At 36.4% G+C, this 21,266-nt stretch overlaps 1 long non-coding RNA gene and 3 pseudogenes across 2 annotated transcripts; 1 reads left to right on the forward strand and 3 right to left on the reverse strand.

Moving 5' to 3' along the window:
- The first annotated feature begins 3,614 nt into the window (after positions 1 to 3,614).
- On the forward strand, positions 3,615 to 4,740 carry LOC148917101 (uncharacterized). Its single transcript, XR_016127247.1, has 2 exons — positions 3,615 to 3,887; positions 4,582 to 4,740. It is a non-coding gene; the product is annotated as an uncharacterized LOC148917101 (long non-coding RNA).
- Positions 4,741 to 12,804: 8,064 nt separating this feature from the next.
- Positions 12,805 to 14,143, reverse strand: LOC148917102 (putative F-box protein At3g24700; annotated as a pseudogene).
- A 119-nt stretch (positions 14,144 to 14,262) lies between these two features.
- Positions 14,263 to 15,933, reverse strand: LOC148917103 (uncharacterized; annotated as a pseudogene).
- A 42-nt stretch (positions 15,934 to 15,975) lies between these two features.
- Positions 15,976 to 21,198, reverse strand: LOC148917104 (pentatricopeptide repeat-containing protein At1g79490, mitochondrial pseudogene; annotated as a pseudogene). The gene is made up of 8 exons (XR_016126990.1): positions 21,111 to 21,198; positions 20,789 to 21,001; positions 19,765 to 19,922; positions 19,446 to 19,503; positions 18,604 to 18,650; positions 17,961 to 17,997; positions 17,754 to 17,847; positions 15,976 to 17,420 (listed from the first exon to the last, which is right to left on the reverse strand). The product of XR_016126990.1 is annotated as a pentatricopeptide repeat-containing protein At1g79490, mitochondrial pseudogene (transcript).
- Positions 21,199 to 21,266: the final 68 nt, after the last annotated feature.

Consider the following 21,266-nt stretch of genomic DNA (forward strand, 5'->3'; position numbering starts at 1 on the left):
CTTCCATCACTTTCTTATCTCTTTTTGACAGAACTTATGATGATAGTGGGATATATGTCCAATTCATCATGGCCTTTCTACATTTCTCATATACTTTTGTCAGAAAGTTATAATGATAGATGGAGTTAGTCTGATTCATTATAATATTCTATCCGTATTCATCTGATAAGATTATCTTACCAAAATCGTTGTCACAATCGCTGGATCAAATTCTCTCATCTCAATCTCAGCCGTAGATATTTTGCATGTTTCCTCTACAAATGTTAAGGTCTCAAAGTCAAAGCACAAACAATCATCCCATTTTCAGAAGACAGTGCCTCTCAACAGAACCATCACAATCTCACAGTTAGTTATCTTAATCTCTTTCTGTCAGGCCTAACAGTTCTTGTAAGTTGTAACAACTCATGTATTGCTTAATTAACACTGTTGTATGGATCATCCATAAAGAAATAAAAATTGTTTCTCTCTTTTCACTTGATTTTGACACTGACTAGTTGGTTTTACGAATGAAAACTTAAACTATAGGGATTAAAATAGCTTAACCAATTTTTATTAATTTTATTTTTTATAAGAAAGAACATTCTAGTCTTTGACAACAAGATGAAAATGGGAGGGAAAAGACGTTGTAAGTTCAATTCAAATTTGACAGTCCGTTCTCTTGGACTACATGAGTTCAAGAGATTTATAGTCACCCAGTCTTGGATTGTGGTCCAAGAGATTTATACTCACCCACCCTTGGATTGTTCATAAAAAACTAGTTTAAACATTTATTTTCTTTTACTTTTACTTTTAATTTAATTTAAACAAAAAAACATTTAAAAAAAAAGTTAATCACAGTAAAACACATTCTAAGCCCAAAATCTCTAAACATGTTCTTCTATTGGAACCCTCCTGTTTTCTGGAAAATTCGATTTCGGTGTTGTTGGAAGTTTGATTGGTGGATTATGGGAACAAGGAAAAAATTGGGTTGGATGATTGAGCATTATTATTATTATTATATATTACTTCCCTGCAAGCTTTTATTTTTCTCCGGCTGACGATATAATTTGTTCATCACCCTTCAAACTTGCAATCCCATCCAAATGTGGTGAAGGGGGTTGAAAGCTCTAAATGGGGGCGAAGGTGAAGGCATAAGTAAAGGCCATGGCTTTTCTTATGCTGAACAAGATCGAAAGCAAAGAGGCCTTGTTGGGGCCATTTTTGTGGGCGATGAGGGCTTTGTTGAAGGTGGGTTGGTGTTGCTCATGGTTGTTGTAGAATCTGGAACTATGATATGCGCAACAGAGGGCCAAGGAGAGAAATGTCATCGACTCTGCTATTCTTATGTGAAATTGTTGCTTTGTTGAATTGGATTGAGGAGAATCCTAACTTCGTGTTTTGTTGCGCAAGTTGGCTTCGACTTGGGGCCCACATATATTCCGCTTGGATTGGAGAGTTGGGCAGAATTTGGCGAAGGTTTTTGGAGAAGGTTTTTGGAAGCTATAATCATAAAATTTGGGTTTGGTCCTCATGATTGGAGATGGTCTAAGTAACTTAATATGTATCGAGGACCACGTCTTCCAAAATTACGCAAAGCCCAAGCCATCTCAACACACAACCTAGACATGATTCCCTCCACTGTGCTATTTAATGGATGTGATGCGGGGATTAGGTTTCGATTTGGGTTCATTTGTCTCCTCTGCAATTTGGGAATTAGGTTTCAATATGGGGATTAGTTTTGGAATAAGGGTTGATTTTGGAATAATTGATGGCCACGTGGATACTGGTCAGGAAAATTATCAAAACACGAGCTCATAAGAGATGCCGAAAATGCCCTTTAAAGGGTATAGTGCAATCAGATTTGCTATTAATTAATGAATTGCCGATCCATCTGTCTTTCTGCGTATAGTTTATTGGATTCAGATTTGCTACATTTTTTAAATTCTTCTTCACAAATTTGACATTAAAATCCCACCATAATCTCTGATTAGAGGAGTTTCTTCTTTCTTGTTGTTGAATCAATTTGTCTCATTGTTCTTGAATTAATGCCTTCTTGTTTTAGTCTTTAACTTTTAGGGTAAATCGTTTTATTAGTCCTTGAATTTAGACTCGATTTGCATTTGAGTCTCCCAGCTGATAACGATAGTTAGCTCGCGGAATAAGTTGTGCTCAGCTGACAAGCCCTTCTTGAAGGCTGATGATGCAATTTGGTCATTACATCCTACAATGTTTGCCTTTTCTGCTTTGAACCTCTTGATGTAATCTTGAAGGGATTCATCGGACTTCTTATGCAGATTAAACAAGTGGCTAGGGTTCTTCTTGATCGTCCAGTAAGATGTGTATTCTTTGGTGAAGATGTAAGCTAGCTCCTTGAAGCTGCTGATAGACCCGGACAGTAGTATGTGAAACCAATCCAGGCAGCTCCTCGCAAAGTCATGACAAACACTTTGTACATCAGCGCGTTGTTGGCCTTGTAGATAATCATAACACTTTTGAAGTGTTTCAGATGGCTCTCGGGATCGGAATCCCCTTTGAAGTGAGTGAACGAAGGTGTTAAGAATAGCTTCGGGGGAGCAGCCTACTCGATTTCAGTGGTGAATGGTGTGGAGTTTGCTTGGTCCACTTTCCTACGCAGGGCATCTTCGAAACCTTATCCGATCTTCAAATCTCGAAGCCGGTTGTTCACAAGCTTCTCGACATCCTCTGCGCACATGGCTTGTGAGTCATGTGGGTGAGCTTCACGATTTGGGTGACGCTAATTGACTTCCTCATTGGCTCGTAAGGGTTGACCTCCTTGGTTATCCTACCTGTGGGGCAAATTTGTAGATTGAGCTTGCAAGGATTCCTCTACAGCTTGTCGTCGTGAGTTGGTTCTCGATAGGGTTGGTGAGCCTCGGTCGTTACGCTCGTCATGCAATTGTTCACGAACTCGTGCTCCTAATGGGCCCAGCCTAGAATGGATACTTCCTTGTAGGCCCAAGCGAGCATGTATATTGGATTATAGGCCCAACCTTTCGTGCACATTGGTCCTTGGACTTAACCTCGAACGGATCGTCGACCGACTCAGAGTACAGATTAAAAATTATGCGTTTCTTCAGCACGATCTCGTTATCTCCCCTGCCTGTTTGTCTTTGTTCGACCAGTCTGGGATCTCTCAAAATGCTTGCCGTTATGCTCGTGGATCCTTCTCTCCTTGTCATGGGATCCAAGGTTGGGGCCTTGATTCAAGTTGATATGCCTGAGTAATTGGCCAATTAGATTGTTTTGGTCGTCGGCCCTCCATGTGAGTTGATCGTATCGCGAGTTAAGGCCCACTTGACTGAGCGGATCGGGAAGAGAGGTGTGGATCGGGCCCAATGACATATGGGTTAGGGCTCCATTAGATGTGTACATGGGTGCATACGTCAAGTGTGCTTGCAAAGGAGGGAGCGAATGGATTTTCTCCAAGATCGGGGAATGGCCTGAGAAGGCGTTGAGGTAGCCAAGATTTGTTGTGAAAAATTTATTTAACAAAGAAACAGAAAAAACCGTAGTGTAGCAATTTACAGCCGCCAAGCCACAATTTGACAGAGGAAATTTGGCGCGGGGTCCATCATATCCATGGACTGTGGAGGGTGCCACATCTGCCAAACTCAAAAAAGTTATCAGAAGATAATAAAACCGTTTATTTGTCTCCAATTGTTTGAAGCTCTAGACTTTTGGTGACTACTGAACTGAGCACTTGAATTCCATTGCAATGGAGGCTTGCTCCTTGCACTCACCAACTGTAACCACAATACCCTCTTTATCCCAAAGTGGGTTTACAGAAAAACCTCTTCTGCGCTGTCAGGTTCTCAAATTTTCTAATTCCAAGAGGTACCCACATGCCAGGAAGCTTGGATTTCTTCATATCAAAGCTCAAGCTTCAGGTATGTAAATTGTTCTTTTTAATGTTTTCCTGAAATGGGTTTTTTTATGGTTTGAAGATTAATGCATAATATGATGGTTTTTTTTTTCTTTCTTTTCTCTTTCTACCATATGATGCTCTTTCTTTCTGGACTTTCTGATTTCATTATGTTTTTATTTGTATTTCCATATGCATTTGTAAAAATGTAGCAGCTGCATCTTGTTTCCAAGTTCTCCAGACAACATTCTAGAACGAATAATCATGCTACATTAAAAGAATGGATAAAGGCAATTTAGTTTGCGTTAGATAATGGTTGGAATGGATTACAATGTAGGAACCCTCACATAGTTATGATCTGTTTGCACTAAAATATGATCTGATATTGTATTAAAGCATTTGTTGCTGGTGCTACTGATAAAGTTGGCTCACGAACAGTAGGGTTATACTTTACTTTGAGTTGTCTTGACTCTGTATTTTTGGCATAGGAACATGTTTTTTTTTGCATGAATCTGCTTGTTGATTAAATGCATTCATTCTTTTATTTGTTTTCTCCATTTTTTTCCTTAGCATGTCTGTGTTAGTATCTTATTTATGAACGAATGCTTTTATTTGGGTTATATATTTGTTTTTCAATGGTTTAGATTCTGTCATCTTGTGCAGAACTAATCATTTCCTGCTATGATATTCCATAGTTGTGATATTTGATCAGGATGTAGGTTTGACACTTTGTCGAATTGGAACGTTGATGATGGAGAAGCCATGGGAGCTACAAAACATGTTTTGTTTGCAGCTCCCTTAACTGATACAAGTGAATATATTTGGTGTTTTACTTGTATTTTTTTTTGTCATGGGTTGTAAAATTTAATTTGATAGTTTAGATACTTGAAAAAAAAAAGAAAAAAAAAGAAGGTTATAGTTGAATTTACATAATTTGGGCAAGGAAAATAAAATGAGCTTTAATTGATGGGCTGTTTGAAAAACTGGTATTGTGAAAGAAAAAAATAAACAAAATTGGGCTTTTGAAAAATTCAACAATATTGGGCTTTTGAAAAGAAAAAAAAAAACCGATTTTGGGCTCAAGCCAGAACTGACCAAAAAACCAGAACCAAGCCTAACTCAACTTCGGCTTTCATCTTTGACCCGACTTGACCCGAGAAATGTAGTCTTGATCGGTTCGGCCCACGGGTCAATCAAAATTTAACCCGACTCTAACCGTGCCTAGGCCTCTTGACATAGGTGGCTGGCTGACTTTTTTCTTTTTTTTTTCTTTTCTAGGTTTTTTTTGTTGTTGTTGAAATAATTGTTTTTATTATTATCTATTCTGTTTAGTTTTAAAGAAACCAAACAATAGAAAGAAAAATCGAAATCAAAAGAAATTTTGTAAAGAGCTGGATGTACTGATGTTTTGTAACTGGGTGTAGGCTACCAGGCTCACATACGAAATATTGTATCCAGCATCCCAAAATGAAGATTTACTTCAGCAGTTGCTCTTTTTCTCTGCTCTCCTAGTCTCTAGCATTCAAAAGTGAAAACCCATTATTCAGAAAGCTTTTAGTAGTAGTTAGAAAGTTAAAATACACGACAATATAGATATCTCAAGCCTATCACTCATTGAGTCATTGCCATGTCCGAAAGTTAAAATACACGACAATTAGTGATTTGTTCAAAATAACACCATAGTGGTATTCCTGGTATAAGTAAATTTTTCTCGTTTCTTAAGTCGTGAATGGATAAAGAGTCATATTAAAATATTGCATATAGCTGCAAGATGTATGCATGTCTAAACCAAAACCCAGTTAATTAATCACTAAAAAGGACATGGAAAGTATACTAAAAAATGAAGACATAATATCGACATTATTGGGTTGACCATCTTAATCCATGCCCAAAATCGATGAAATCTAGCCAAACTCCCTTGATCAATGTGTTTGGATGACAACATTCTGTCTTCACTTCCTAGGCTTCTACATGCTTGAATATGATATGAGTCTTTTTCTTAGCTGTCTCAAACACCCAAATTTCAAACCCTTTTTTTTTCTTGTGATCCCTTCTCTCAAAATCAATTTTTTATATGATCCTCATATGGATCTCTATGACCTCAATGTTGAATTACTCAAACAGCCTGCCCAATTCCCAAAACTCCACCCAACTTTGGAGAAATAAAACATGGTAAAACTTTAGCTATCTTGAAATGAAACACCAGATCATTAGCAGAAACAGAAAAAATGGGCTAGTAAAGATGAAAATATCATTCACTATTTGTCAGATCATATATTCCCTTCCTTCTCGTACGGAGGTGTCTGTCATTTAATCAAGCACGTATTTGGATATTTCTATGAGTTTCTCAGATGGAGTCTTGTCTCTAACCTTAGTTGGGCTATTATATTCCATTCCTTCTGTAAAGTGATACTTTTCCTTTTGTGAAATCTTGTGTTATAGTTGTTGAATAAAAACCCAATATTCATTTATTAGTATCCATAAATATATAGGTATTATATTAATATTGGGTTGGGTAGAGATATTTCCATATGTTTCACTTAAGTCAAGTCCACATTCTCAAGAAGATTTGTAACTTGTGCCCAGGGGGATGGGATGAAAAGTCAATGGTTGAGTGGACATGGGAAGGCACCTTACCAAGTCAAGCTGAGTTAATACCTGCAAGTTGGGGCATGCGTTGGAAGACAAATGACCATATTAAGTCTAAGTCAATAGTTGGTTGAAAGGCAAATCACCATATCAAATCAAGTCACAAGTCTTTGATCTCATCCATTAATTTCCCCAATATTCATTGATTTTTTACTTCTTTACTTGGACCACTGACAAATTTTTCTTCAATTATCTTTTTCCACATAGTGAAATGAATATAAGAGTCAGTTGTACGTTGTATAGTTTTGATCTTCTTCTTTTTAGAAAATTTGGTATAGTCCACTTCTGATGACATAAGTGAAATTGGACCTATATCTAAGAGCTCCTTTTTCCTTTTTGTAAATTATGACTAGACAGTTCTCCTCATTACAGATTACAAGACGCCACCCTAGATTCTTATTTTTTGTTGGACCCACCTTCGAGTCTTAAGTATAAAAAACCTAAACTTCATATGACATTATGATACAAAAAATTAAAAGAAAAATAACAGGGTGTAAGAAGCAAAACCCTTCAAAGCACGAACAATGGGGAAACCAAAAAAAAAAAAAAACCATGATACAATTGTTGAAAATCAATTTGGTGGCTGTTGAGAATTAAAGTAGTGGAATATTAATTTAAGTATTGTGATCATCATTCATTTCATCCAAGCCATTATCATTAAAAATAAAAATAAAATAGCCAGGCCACCCCCAATCTCCCCTATCCCATGTCTCTGATGCACCTCCCGTTCCCCCTTTTTGTATGCCTATCTCTCTGCCTTCTCTGTCTCTCTCTCATATGGGTTGGGTATGGTGAGAAAAAAAATTCAAATGCATCTCACTACCCAACCTGACTGAGAATTGGTCATCGTCCTCAGCATCTCGCCCCTATTCCAACTGAGAATTGCTCGTCAACCAATCCATATGCATCTCACCACCCAAGCTCTCTTGCTTCAGTGGGAGTGTATTTTGCTCCTTAGTTTTAGTTTTTTCATTTTAGTTGTTGTTTAATTTTTAAACTTGTTTTTTCAATAACCCTTATATTATAATTTATATCCAAAGGTGGGTAGCAACAATTTCCTTGGACCACAGGAACTAGAAGAACGGGACTGAGTAATTCATATACTAATCATTTAAAGAGGAACAAATCAAATCAAAGAATCCGAATGCAAAATGAAGGAAGTTGCTCCGAAACTCTATGATCAGATATCCAACACTAAATATACTTAAGTGTTTCGTGATCATCACTATAATACGAGAAACTTTCGTGTGTAATTGTAAGACCCCATGTAATATGAACCTAAATTATAGGAGCATTTCAAAATAGACTTGGTCAATAACCAAAGTGTTTTGAAAAACTCTCGTATTATAGTTGTTGAATAAAAACCCAATATTCATTTATTAGTATCCATAAATATATAGGTATTATATTAATATTGGGTTGGGTAGATATATTTCCATATGTTTCACTTAAGTCAAGTCCACATTCGCAAGAAGATTTGTAACTTGTGCCCAGGGGGATGGGATGCAAAGTCAATGGTTGAGTGGACATGGGAAGGCACCTTACCAAGTCAAGCTGAGTTAATACCTGCAAGTTGGGGCATGCGTTGGAAGACAAATGACCATATTAAGTCTAAGTCAATAGTTGGTTGAAAGTCAAATCACCACATCAAATCTAAGTCACAAGTCTTCGATCTCATCCATTAATTTCCCCAATATTCATTGATTTATTACTTGTTTACTTGGACCACTGACAAATTTTTCTTCAATTTTCTTTTTCCACATAGTGACATGAATAAGAGTCAGTTGTACGTTGTATAGTTTCGATCTTCTTTTCAGAAAATTTGGTATAGTCCACTTCTGATGACATAAGTGAAATTGGACATATATCTAAGAGCTCCTTTTTCCTTTTTGTAAATTATAACTAGAGAGTTCTCCTCATTACAGATTACAAGACGCCACCCTAGATTCTTATTTTTTGTTGGACCCACCTTCGAGTCTTAAGTATAAAAAACCTAAATTTTGTATGACATTATGATACAAAAAATTAAAAGAAAAATAACAAGGTGTAAGAAGCAAAACCCTTCAAAGCCCGAACAATGGGGAAACAAAAAAAAAACACATGATACAATTGTTAAAAATCAATTTGGTTGCTGTTGAGAATTAAAGTAGTGGAATATTAATTTAAGTATTGTGATCATCATTCATTTCATCCAAGCCATTACAATTAAAAATAAAAACAAAATACCCAGCCCACCCCCAATCCCCTATCCCATGTCTCTGATCCTCCCCTTCCCCCTTTTGGTATGCCCATCTCTCTATCTCTCTCCCTCTCTCTCATATTGGTTGGGTATGGTGAGAAAAAAAATCCAAATGCATCTCACTACCCAACCAGACTGAGAATTGGTTATCGTCTTCAGCATCTCGCTCCTATTCCAACTGAGAATTGCTCATCAACCAATCCACATGCATCTTACCACCCAAGATCTCTTGCTTCAATGCGAGCGTATTTTGCTCCTTAATTTTAGTTTTTTCATTTTAGTTGTTGTTTAATTTTTAAACTTGTTTTTTTAATAACACGTATATTATAATTTATATCCAAGGGTGGGTGACCACAATTTTTTTGGACCACAGGAATCCAAAAGAACGGGACTGAGTAATTCATATACTAATCATTTAACGAGCAACAAAACAAATTAAATCAAAGAATCCGAATGCAAAATGAATAAAGCTGCTCCGAAACTCTATGATCAGATATCCAACACTAAATATACTTAAGTGTTTCGTGATCATCACTATAATATGAGAAACTTTCGTGTGTAATTGTAAGACCCCATGTAATATTAACCTAAATTATAGGAGCATTTCAAAATAGACTTGTCAATAACCAAAGTGTTTTGAAAAACTCTCGTATTATAGTTGTTGAATAAAAACCCAATATTCATTTATTAGTATCCATAAATATATAGGTATTATATTAATATTGGGTTGGGTAGAGATATTTCCATATGTTTCACTTAAGTCAAGTCCACATTCGCAAGAAGATTTGTAACTTGTGCCCAGGGGGATGGGATGCAAAGTCAATGGTTGAGTGGACATGGGAAGGCACCTTACCAAGTCAAGCTAAGTTAATACCTGCAAGTTGGGGCATGCGTTGGAAGACAAATGACCATTTTAAGTCTAAGTCAATAGTTGGTTGAAAGGCAAATCACCATATCAAATCTAAGTCACAAGTCTTCGATCTTATCCATTAATTTCCCCAATATTCATTGATTTATTACTTGCTTACTTGGACCACTGACAAATTTTTCTTCAATTTTCTTTTTCCACATAGTGACATGAATAAGAGTCAGTTGTACGTTGTATAGTTTCGATCTTCTTCTTTTCAGAAAATTTGGTATAGTCCACTTCTGATGACATAAGTGAAATTGGACATATATCTAAGAGCTCCTTTTTCCTTTTTGTAAATTATAACTAGAGAGTTCTCCTCATTATAGATTACAAGACGCCACCCTAGATTCTTATTTTTTGTTGGACCCACCTTCGAGTCTTAAGTATAAAAAACCTAAATTTTGTATGACATTATCATACAAAAAATTAAAAGAAAAATAACAAGGTGTAAGAAGCAAAACCCTTCAAAGCACGAACAATGGGGAAACAAAAAAAAAACATGATACAATTGTTAAAAATCAATTTGGTTGCTGTTGAGAATTAAAGTAGTGGAATATTAATTTAAGTATTGTGATCATCATTCATTTCATCCAAGCCATTACAATTAAAAATAAAAACAAAATACCCAGCCCACCCCCATCCCCTATCCCATGTCTCTGATCCTCCCCTTCCCCTTTTTGGTATGCCCATCTCTCTATCTCTCTCCCTCTCTCTCATATGGGTTGGGTATGGTGAGAAAAATAATCCAGATGCATCTCACTACCCAACCCGACTGGGAATTGGTTATCGTCTTCAGCATCTCACTCCTATTCCGACTGAGAATTGCTCATCAACCAATCCACATGCATCTTACCACCCAAGATCTCTTGCTTCAATGCGAGCGTATTTTGCTCCTTAATTTTAGTTTTTTCATTTTAGTTGTTGTTTAATTTTTAAACTTGTTTTTTTAATAACCCGTATATTATAATTTATATCCAAGGGTGGGTGACCACAATTTTTTTGGACCACAGGAATCCAAAAGAACGGGACTGAGTAATTCATATACTAATCATTTAACGAGCAACAAAACAAATTAAATCAAAGAATCTGAATGCAAAATGAAGGAAGCTGCTCCGAAACTCTATGATCAGATATCCAACACTAAATATACTTAAGTGTTTCGTGATCATCAGTATAATACGAGAAACTTTCGTATGTAATTGTAAGACCCCATGTAATATTAACCTAAATTATAGGAGCATTTCAAAATAGACATGTCAATAACCAAAGTGTTTTGAAAAACTCTCATATTATTATTTTATTATTTATTTTTTTTATGGAAAGGAATTTCATTCAATAACTAGATAGCATAATACACTGAGAAGAAAACAAAAGGATGTGGTAGTTTGGGTCTCTGTAAAAAACCTTTAGCATAAAAAAAACCCCAAAAAAAGAGGAAAATCAGCCAAAGGAAAAAAGCACCTCCCACATGCCATCAAACATAAAGATCAACCATTAGTTGTTGAATAAAAACCCAATTTTCATTTATTAGTATTAATAAATATATAGGTATTATATTAATATTGGGTTGGGTAGATATATTTCCATATGTTTCACTTAAAGTCAAGTCCACATTTGCAAGAAGATATTTGTAGCTTGTGCCTAGGGGGATGGGATGCAAACCCAATTGTTGAGTGGACACAGGAAGGCAGCTTACCAAGTCAAGCCGAGTTAATACCTGCAAGTCAATTGGGCATGCGTTGGAAGACAAATCACCATATCAAGTATAAGTCACAAGTCTTCGCGATCTCATCCATTAATTTCCCCAATATTCATTGATTTATTATTGGTTTACTTGGACCACTGACAAATTTTTCTTCAATTATCTTTTTCCACATAGTGACATGAATAAGAGTCGGTTGTACGTTGTACAGTTTTTTTCTTCTTCTTTTTAGAAAATTAGGTATAGTCCAATTTTGATGACATAAGTGAAATTGAACCTATATCTAAGAGCTCCTTTCAAAGAAAAAAACATTAAAGTGGTAAAATAAAGTAATTGAGCAATTAAAAAAGCAGAAGGAAAAAAAAGAAATTACCATTTGTTGACGTTTGAGTTAAATGAGAATTTGCAAAGACTTAAAAGTCTAGTTTCCACTCGAGTATGTAGACTTAACAGTCTTTTTGTGGAACCAAAAAATTGAAAAGACTTTACAGTCTTTTTGTGTGAGTTAGTCATCATGAGTTTGCATACGAAGACTTCAAAGTCTACTTGAAGATAGCTGTCCACAGCAAGCTCCTTGCCCAACGTTACAAATTACTAAGATGGACCAATGCTAAATAGGATTTAATTAGGATAATTAGTTGATTTAAGGAATACCTCTTTATCATGTGTTATTTTTTTATTGACCGGTGAAATATGTGTTTCCATAGATCCCGCATTGATTGTCTTAGTAATTTCCTTTGCATCTAAAGAAAATTTATTTAACCCTAAAAAAAATATTACTCCATCTTGAGACGTTTCCCCTTAAACTTGTTTGCCACACTAATCACAAGGTACACTAGTAAATGTTTCAAACCACCTAGGATAATTTTTTCAAGCATTATTGTGGAGATAGCAGAATAGTGTTATTCCTATTACAAGAAATGTTTTTCCTTTCTGAATGATACATTCAAATGTATTTGAAATTGAATCTACATATACGGGGTGGTTGTCCACATGGCATGGTATGAGAGCATGATTGAGCTATGTCACTATACAGCAAAACAGTATGCTATGTCACCGAACGTACACAATTCTTTTTATATTAAAAAATTAACCAAAATTTTAAAAATAGTACTTTTATTTTATCGAAATTAAAAAATAGTACTTGTATTCCTGCATCTTACTTTTTAACTCATGCATCATAATTAATTTGGTTTCTATGAGTTATGATGGAACAAATAGAGTGTACTTAATTTAATTACCTCCATAATAAAGAAATTCGAATCTAAAGTATTAGGAATTTTCTTTTGCAAATGATTTGTATTCTTATTTGTAAGAACTTAGAATTGCACCTTGACATTCTAGTCTCATTGTGATTGACGTGTGATTTAGCTAAACCGTGTTTTTCTTTGTAAGCTTTCTTCCTTTTTTCCCTATATATATCTGATGCAAGCTAGCATATATGGAGAAACACGGAGACAACCATATATCAATATATACTTGCAGTGTTTTTGCATTATCGATCAACTAACATGAAGGGCGACGGAAGATGCTTGAAACTCTTTCTTGCATTATCGATCCTTTTCCTACAAAACGTAAAAGGAGGAGAACTTGGCCACAGCCACAACCACAGCCACAGCCACAGCCTCAGAGATGCTAAAGTGACAGTGAGGTGCATAGAGAGGGAAAGGCAAGCACTACTTGCATTCAAACGTGGCCTGGTGGATGAGTTCAATCAATTCTCTTTTTGGGGTTCAGAAGCCCAAAAACAAGATTGTTGCAGATGGGAAGGAGTCTATTGTAGCAACCAAACTGGCCATGTGATTCAACTTGATCTTGGAGATTTATTTTTCCAAGGTAAGATGATTAGTCCTAAACTGATTGAGTTGCAGCATTTACAATATTTGGACCTTGCATTCATTGATTTCAATGGGAGCCAAATTCCAGATTTCATTGGTTCTCTAACCAATCTAAGAAACCTCAGTCTCTATTACTGTAATTTGGTTGGTCAAATTCCAGTATCTCCAACAGCTATACGTTGGTTCCAATTGAAAACCTAAACTCTCTTGCAGCCATTGAAAACTCCTTGGGGCAATGTAGTTGTGATGAAGCACTCATTCCACGGATCGTGAGCTTGGATTTCCAAGCACCAATCTTCCCCATCTGTTATAATTTCAGAACAAAAATAAACCCCATCATGAACCTCATCAGTTAGAAAAAATTGCCTTCTTGTTGCCCATTTGCCATTTTTCTTCAACAAGCCTTGGTTTGGGTGTTTCAAGGCTCTCCAATCCCCATCTTGTCCAATGCTCATAACTTCATATACCACTTCATCATTGTGGATATAAGCACTTACAAAAATTTGGCATCACCAGTCAATGAATCAAAAGCACATTTCATTCTACACACATCCATATGTGCATTAGGCAAGTCAAGGACATGACCAATGACCGGATTTCTGATGCTGCAAACAGGAAGACTGTGATGCTTCTCTACAAACAAGCCAGCAACACGGGACATACACCGAATATTTTTACTGTGAAGAAGGGCTACTTGGTCATGTCTCCTACTGTATTGACATTTTATTGGCAGAGGACTAGCCCGATCCATATGCTTCACAATGAAGTGATGGTCTTCAATCAAAGCACACCATTTCTTGCAGACAGACTTCATTCTCAGCAAAGCGTCTACAGTTAGCCAACTCAGAATCTCAATGATCATCTCAAAAGGAAGCTTTAGTGCTTTTCGTGCGGGATCCAATCTTCTTCCTTGATCTCCACTTTGGTAGTGGGGCACCATGTTCAGCTCTGTGGATACAACAAAGTTCATTAATATTGTTTGATCACAGCAATGATTGTTCTTAACAAGAGCGTTACACGATAATTTCACTATAAATCAATCACATTAACATTATGTAGCAATGTGACAAGTGCACAGAAGAATTTATAGCTCTTAAAACGGATAATCTAATAACACGATATGCTGCAATTACAAATCACTAGTCTCCAACCAAATCATGAATCAAACAGAATTTAAAAATATAAATATCACTCTCCCAGCATCCATGAAACGTTTTGTCAGTGCTTCAGTCGGATTCTCATCTTCTTCAATCCTTGAAATCTTTGTGTCCAAACTTTTATCGGTCTGGGCATTACCTTCAATGATTTCTCCGAGTAAACCAGAATTCTCCTCAAGCACCTTAGTTAAAGAAGGTGGGAGCTTTATGACTCGCACCTTAATAGTACACCTTTCATTTGGCGTCTTTTTCTTAACACAATCTGAGCTCTTAAAGAAACAATTTGAAATTCTTAAGTTTATCAACTACATCTCCCTCAATGGTCTCTTTATAAGAAACAAGAGGTGGACACACTTTCAAGTCTATCCTTGCAAATCTCTCCTTCAAATCCTTTATGCATCTTTCAAGATGTACCTCTCCTGCAGTAGACAGAACATGCTCTCCCCTAGCAGAAACCGTGACCTCTACAAATGGGTCTGCTTGGTTAAGCAGCCATAAACCCTTCGTCAGTGCACCCATGTCTGCAGGATAAGAAGGCTCAATTGCGACTCTCAGAGTGGGAGAAACTTGGAATGCCATACTGGAGAAAGGCCAACAGTTTTTAGTTGACGAAAGTGTTGCACTTTTCAGTATATGCTGGCCAAGGCCTCAAATTGCCACGAGATTCCTGGTATGTGCAGAGGCCACATGTGTTAAGCCTTGGCCCATCATGAGATATGAAGATTGAAACTCAGCCTCCTGGATATGCTTCTTCATTGACTCCCCTTTCAATGGATCATACAAAGCTGAAAGCACATAAACTTTCTGCCCTGAATAAAGAACCCCACTAAAGATCCTTGCAAATGCAAGGAAACACTCATTCAATTCACCCTCATCACTTACGTTGTTTATGATATCCCCATGTAATCCCCTCTGTGGAAGTACTTTCATTGGGACAGCAAACATTTTGGATACAAAAGCAACACAAGGAGCTTCTGGCCTCGAATCACAAGCTTCAACTGATTTTCTCACAAGCTCTGCCTCAGCAAGCGCGTTGGGATCAACCCCATCACTCAGAACCTGTCTCTTGGGAAGCAACCGTGTTATTCGATATGCCTGTGCTGCAACTGGGTCAGGCATACACCTAACCACCATTGACAAGACTGCATCAAACAGAGGAAGCCAGCGGCTCATCACAGCTTGAAGCACAGCCTTAGGATCCTTGTTCTCAAGCACCACTTTATTATTATCACCATCTTCCAAAGCAGCCTGATAAACCTGCCAAAGTGGTTCAAGCACAAACTGCACAAACATGGGTCTGGCTTTAGTTAAACCAGCTACACCTTTCTTCCCCACAATCATCTTGGTTTTGGGATTATAGTAACTGGGTCCCCACAGAGCATTTTGCAAAGCAGCTGTGCTCGCACCTAGTTTCGAAGCATAAAACTCAGCAAACTCACGAATACAAAAACCCCAACCATCCAAAGCACACACAAATGCTACATTACCCTTATGGGGCTACATTACCCTTATGGTGTTCATCAGATGTTTATCAATCTCTGTGGGAATGACCCTTGCTTACTTACTATACTATCATTTGACTTGTGCACTTGCAAGGTTTTAATATTTTTGTTAAAAATTACCAACAGTTAGACATTGCAATATCAAGTTTTCTTGACTTTGCATGGGACTCAACAATCACTGTGCATAACCCAAAGGAAGGCCTAAAGCCTGCTTTCTTCATCTCATCCCAAAGCCTATGGGCAGCATCTAATTTCCCAGCCTTCACATATGACTCAATCATAGAAACATACATGGGAGCAGATGGCCTGAAACCATAACCCTGCATTTCCATGTATACCTTCATTGACATGTCCAATCTCCCAGCTTTTCCCATTGAATCAACAAGTTATCCAAAGACATTAAAGCTGGGTTTAAAATTCCGTTCTTTCATTTCTTGGAAGAGCTTAAATGCAGCATCAAGGCGGCCGATTTTGCCAAGTTTGGTACCATTAACTCATAGGTTGATCCATCCAATGAACAGTTTGCAGCTTGCATGCTCTCATATATCTCAAATGCCTTATAAGGTAAACCCTTATTCAAAAACAGGGTTATAAGCGAATTATATGTCTGAGTATCAACTTTGAAACCTGAATCTTGAATTTTCTTAAAGCAACAAAACGACACCTCCATTTTATCAGCTTTAGCCAAAAACTGAATGACACGGTTATATGGACTAGATGATAAAAACCCCTTATTACTTGAATCCTGCACCATCTCATCAAATAATGATTGAATTCCATCGAAGTCCTTACTTTGGTTTAGGCCATCAAACAATATCTCATAACACTCATCACTTGGCAAATACCAAGGCTGCCTCTTAGCCCATCGAAACAACGTCAAAGCCCCATCACCATCTTTAATAACCTTCAAGGCTTGAGTAATGTGAGTCATGTTTGGTACAAACTGGAGTTTGTCCAATTGGGTCTCGAATTCAGGCCCCCATTTCCACCTCTTCACAACCTCAACAATCTCAGCAATCGCATAAGCATTCAAAAAAGGCTTCTTCAACTCACCCACCATTACATGATCATCGAGCCCTGGCTCAACGGACCGTATACCTTTTCCAGTGTAAATTACACTGCCTGATTCATCCAAATACTCAATTTCCCCAGTCCACTCATCACTGTTCTTCCCAGAAGAGTATTTTCTAATCAAACCAGGGCCTAAAGAAAATGGGTTTTCAACCAAACTAGCAAAAGGTGCCCGCGCGATGCTGCGGGTTTTAAAATTGTGTGAAATGTGTATAAAGCGATGAAAATAGGCCGGGAACATCTCAACTACCCAGTTGCCAAAATACTCAGGGTCTACCAACATGTTCAAGATATTGTAATCATCTAAACCTATCATTACAACAACAAATTAACACCAACTAATTGCCAATTGATGCCATTAGCTAATTCCTATGCTCTATTCATAAAACTTAAAACAATTAATTGAAATTTCAGCCTAGAAACTCACCCCTTACTTAACAGAACTGAAAACACCAACCAAACCGCTCTATCCAAAGCAACAAAAGACCACCTGCAAAATATCAAAAGAAAACATGGTTTTAAAAAAAAGAAGAAGAAAAAGGAAGAAAAAACAGAAAAATCGGAGAAGAAATTAGCTTGAGTATTTCATGCATGCACAATCTTTTCATTAAACCAAAAAATTAGCTTGACCAAAATTGTAAGGAAAGAAACCACTCAAGACTACCCAAATTAGAAACCACTCAAGACTACCCAAATTAATGTGTTTTGGGTAAAGAAAAACATTGTAAAGGCATAGGAAAAGGGCTGTTTAAATGATTCTAGATGCATTTGAAACAAAGAGTATATGATCAAAAAGCTATTGGTCTAAACAATCAAAAGTTACCTATGCAAAAGTCACCCTAAACAATCGAAATCCCAAAACAACTATCTCTGCATTGTCGTTGTCATCAAAGATTTGAAAATTCTATCTCGTAACCCTACACCACCAAAAACACAGAATCAATACTAAACTCAAAGAATAAGAACTAAAATTAATAGAGAAAATTGAACTTGATTTGAAGGTTACCAATATGTCGTGATGTATAAATACCTCAGCTTTTATATAGCATTAGGGATTATCCAAGAACCTGAAATCAAATTAACGAAATAAATGAAGCGAAATTTGTAAAAAATAAATCAAAAATAAAAATACCCAGAGCAAGACAGCAAGACAGAGAATGAGAGAGACACAAAGTCCAACACAAATCAGTGGCCAGTGTGGAAACTAAAGCAAAATTTGGAAGCTGAAAGACTCCCCACAAACATAGACTAAAAACTTGGATCCGAAGAGAGGTTCGGTAATGCTTGTAGTAAAAGCTTAGCCAGAACGAAAAAGCAAAAGAAATGGATAACAAAATCACCCGAAGAGAAAGAGAAATAATATTTTTTGTAAAAATGGTGTTCTAGAACAAAATCAGAGTGTTAGCTAAGAATATCCAGAAATTAAAGTGAAATCATATAAGGATGCCAAAAAAACAAACGCAATTTAGGTAAGCGAAACCAGAGATGGAGAGAAAAGGAAATTTGCTAATTTGTTTTAATTTGCTAACAATATCCAGAAGAGAGAGAGAGAGAGAGATTAATCCCCGAAAAATAATTAAAAAAAGCAGAAAATCAAAATGGATGAAAACCATTTGGTGAACCAAAAACAAAACCAAAATATGAGAGAGAGAGAGAGAGAGAGAGATTCATACCATTGACATCAAACCCATCAAATCTAAATGCTTTTTTCATTGGTGCTCTGGAGAAACAACATATATAATCAAAGAAATTCCATTAGGATCCAAAAATTAGAGATAGTAAACATATCAAACCTAAATGCTTTCAACATTGAACCAAAAAGAGGAAGCATGGTCTAATGTATGAGAAATCCGAATATCACAACAAAACACAGATTCAAAGAACAACAACATTGAGCAAGCATATTGATGAGTACTTCATCGACCCTTAAGCTACATATTTTTGGGAAAAATCACAGCTAATAAGTAACAACAACATTGAGATTCAGAGTGATTAACTGGCATTTAGAAACCCTAATCCACTACTGAAATTAGCTAAACACAAAACAACAACAGACCACGAAATCAACATAGGGGTAATAGTCCGTATGTTACCTAAATTCTTTCTTTATGAAACTGTTGAAATATGAAACTGTAAATTTCCTTCTACTCACTACATTGGGGTTGGCTTAACCAACAAAGTAGAAAAAGGAATGTTACCCAATGATGAAAAATATGTTCAATTATTAGGGGAAAAAAATGGATAAAGGGAAAAGTTAAAACAAATGAAATAGATTCTCCAAAAAGGGAAATGCCAGGCCAACAAAAATTGAACTTAAAATGCATGTTCTAAGTAGTTAGCAGGAAGACCCAAAAACAACCAAACTAATGTGAACTTTCGACTTTAGCAAGTAAGATGGACAAAATTGAAGAATTAAGAGCTGCAACAACTGTACATCTCATATAAAAAAAATCAGAACAGATAAAAACCATTTGGTGAACCAAAAACAAAACCAAAATGAGACAGAGATTCATACCATTGACATCAGATTCTTGTATTAATTACTCTAGTTCTTTTTCTTTCAATCTTCCTCCCTGTAACAACAAACCAAAGTCAATTTCTGATTTACTTCTCAATTTTCAACATGACGAATGAATAAATCAACTTAGAAAACCAAAAGAACCTTAAAACCAACAATTTTTTTCCTTGAAAACGATGAAGACCAAAGAGAGTCGAAGGGGAAGTTGCAATTTTCAAGAAGGATGAGATTAGAACGCAAGAAAGGATGCGAAGAGCAGATGAGATGAGATGAATTCGCAGGGGGTGAGATCTGAAAATAAGCTATGCAGGCTTACCTTGAAAGTACCCATGTCTGAGAATTAGAGAAGACGACTATGATATCTGAGGACTCTCTCTCTCGCACCTCTTCAACATTAAATATAAATCTTTGCTTGTCAAAGAATAGCAACACTAAAGGAGATGTATCCTGCGTATCCATTCCAGTCCCTAGCAGCTGCAAAGAGTAGAAGCATGACCAAATTATTAGCCCAAGAAAGGAAAAAAAACAATAGAACCAAACTCTGCATTCTGAAATTAGGATATACAAACTTTTTTAGTTTTGAATAAGTCTCCATTCAACGCAAAAATCAGCAAAAATCTGCTTGGTAAATCAAACCCATAAACAAAAAAATTATGAATTTTAACTCTTCGAATTCTTTCTCGTCATCACTAATGTCCACAAACAGAATTCCAATTTAGAAGTTTTCAAATCCCACATATATTTCCTAAACCAGTCTTCTTCAAGTCAACTATGCTAAAACATTGCAATCAGTTCCTAGAATCACACTCCCAAATTTTCTTTCCCCTACGAAAACAAAAATTATCAAATTCAGATCCCTAGTCCCATAAACCAGTATAAGAACGAATTTGAATTAAAACCCTGTAGTAAAAGAACGAACATACCTTTAAACAGAGCTATCAAATAGCAGCACATCCCTTACCAAAACAGAGCTATCCTAAACCCTATAACAAAAGAACCAGCATATCCAAATACCGATTTCAGGGTTTACCAACTAATTTTTAATAACCAAACAGAAAACCTTACCAAAAGCAATCATATAGTATTTTAATAACTAAATTGTTTAACCTGATTTCATGAAAATAATAACACAATCAAATCAATTGTAGTATTTGGATAAAATTTGCAAATCAATAACACAGACCCACTATGAGGAAAAATTAGGGATTTGGACTTTTAGGGCAGCAAATTAAAACAGGTCTCATAGTTTAATCAAATAAGATCCAAGATATTAGTAACAACAAAAATGAAAAAGAAGGGCAACAAAAATCGAATGGAAAGATGAAGCAAAATTTACTTACAGATTAGTGAGAGAAAGAGGCTGAAACAGAGAGAAAGCTGGAGTTTGATCTGAAGAAGAAGACCAACACACGCCACTCCTATAAAGTCGAAGCCTCCGGATAATCGTTCGCAACGGAGGAGAGAAAGGAAGAGAGAAGAGAGAAGAGAGGGCTGCAATGAAGGGGATGAGGTTTTCCTTCTCTCAACGACTCCAACGACAATAATTGAATGATCTATTTTGATCACACAGCATAAAAACATAATTAACAATCCGAATCAAGCATGTGGGCGAAGAAATTATCTCATAGTTCCTTAAAAAAAAAAACAGCCATATACCACAACCTTACCAACTGAAAAAGACAATTGTCGCAGAGCCTCAATGAATGGCATGGATTCACTGTTACCTAACAATAAAGAAAATAGTTAGCACTTGCATATAAACACAAAAAAAGAACAATGAGTCATATAACATGTCTATGTTTTAACTATCGCTTACCC

Source organism: Prunus mume, linkage group LG5 (assembly GCF_029339155.1).
Source record: "Prunus mume cultivar Tortuosa linkage group LG5, ASM2933915v1, whole genome shotgun sequence".
NCBI classification, from domain to species: domain Eukaryota; kingdom Viridiplantae; phylum Streptophyta; class Magnoliopsida; order Rosales; family Rosaceae; genus Prunus; species Prunus mume.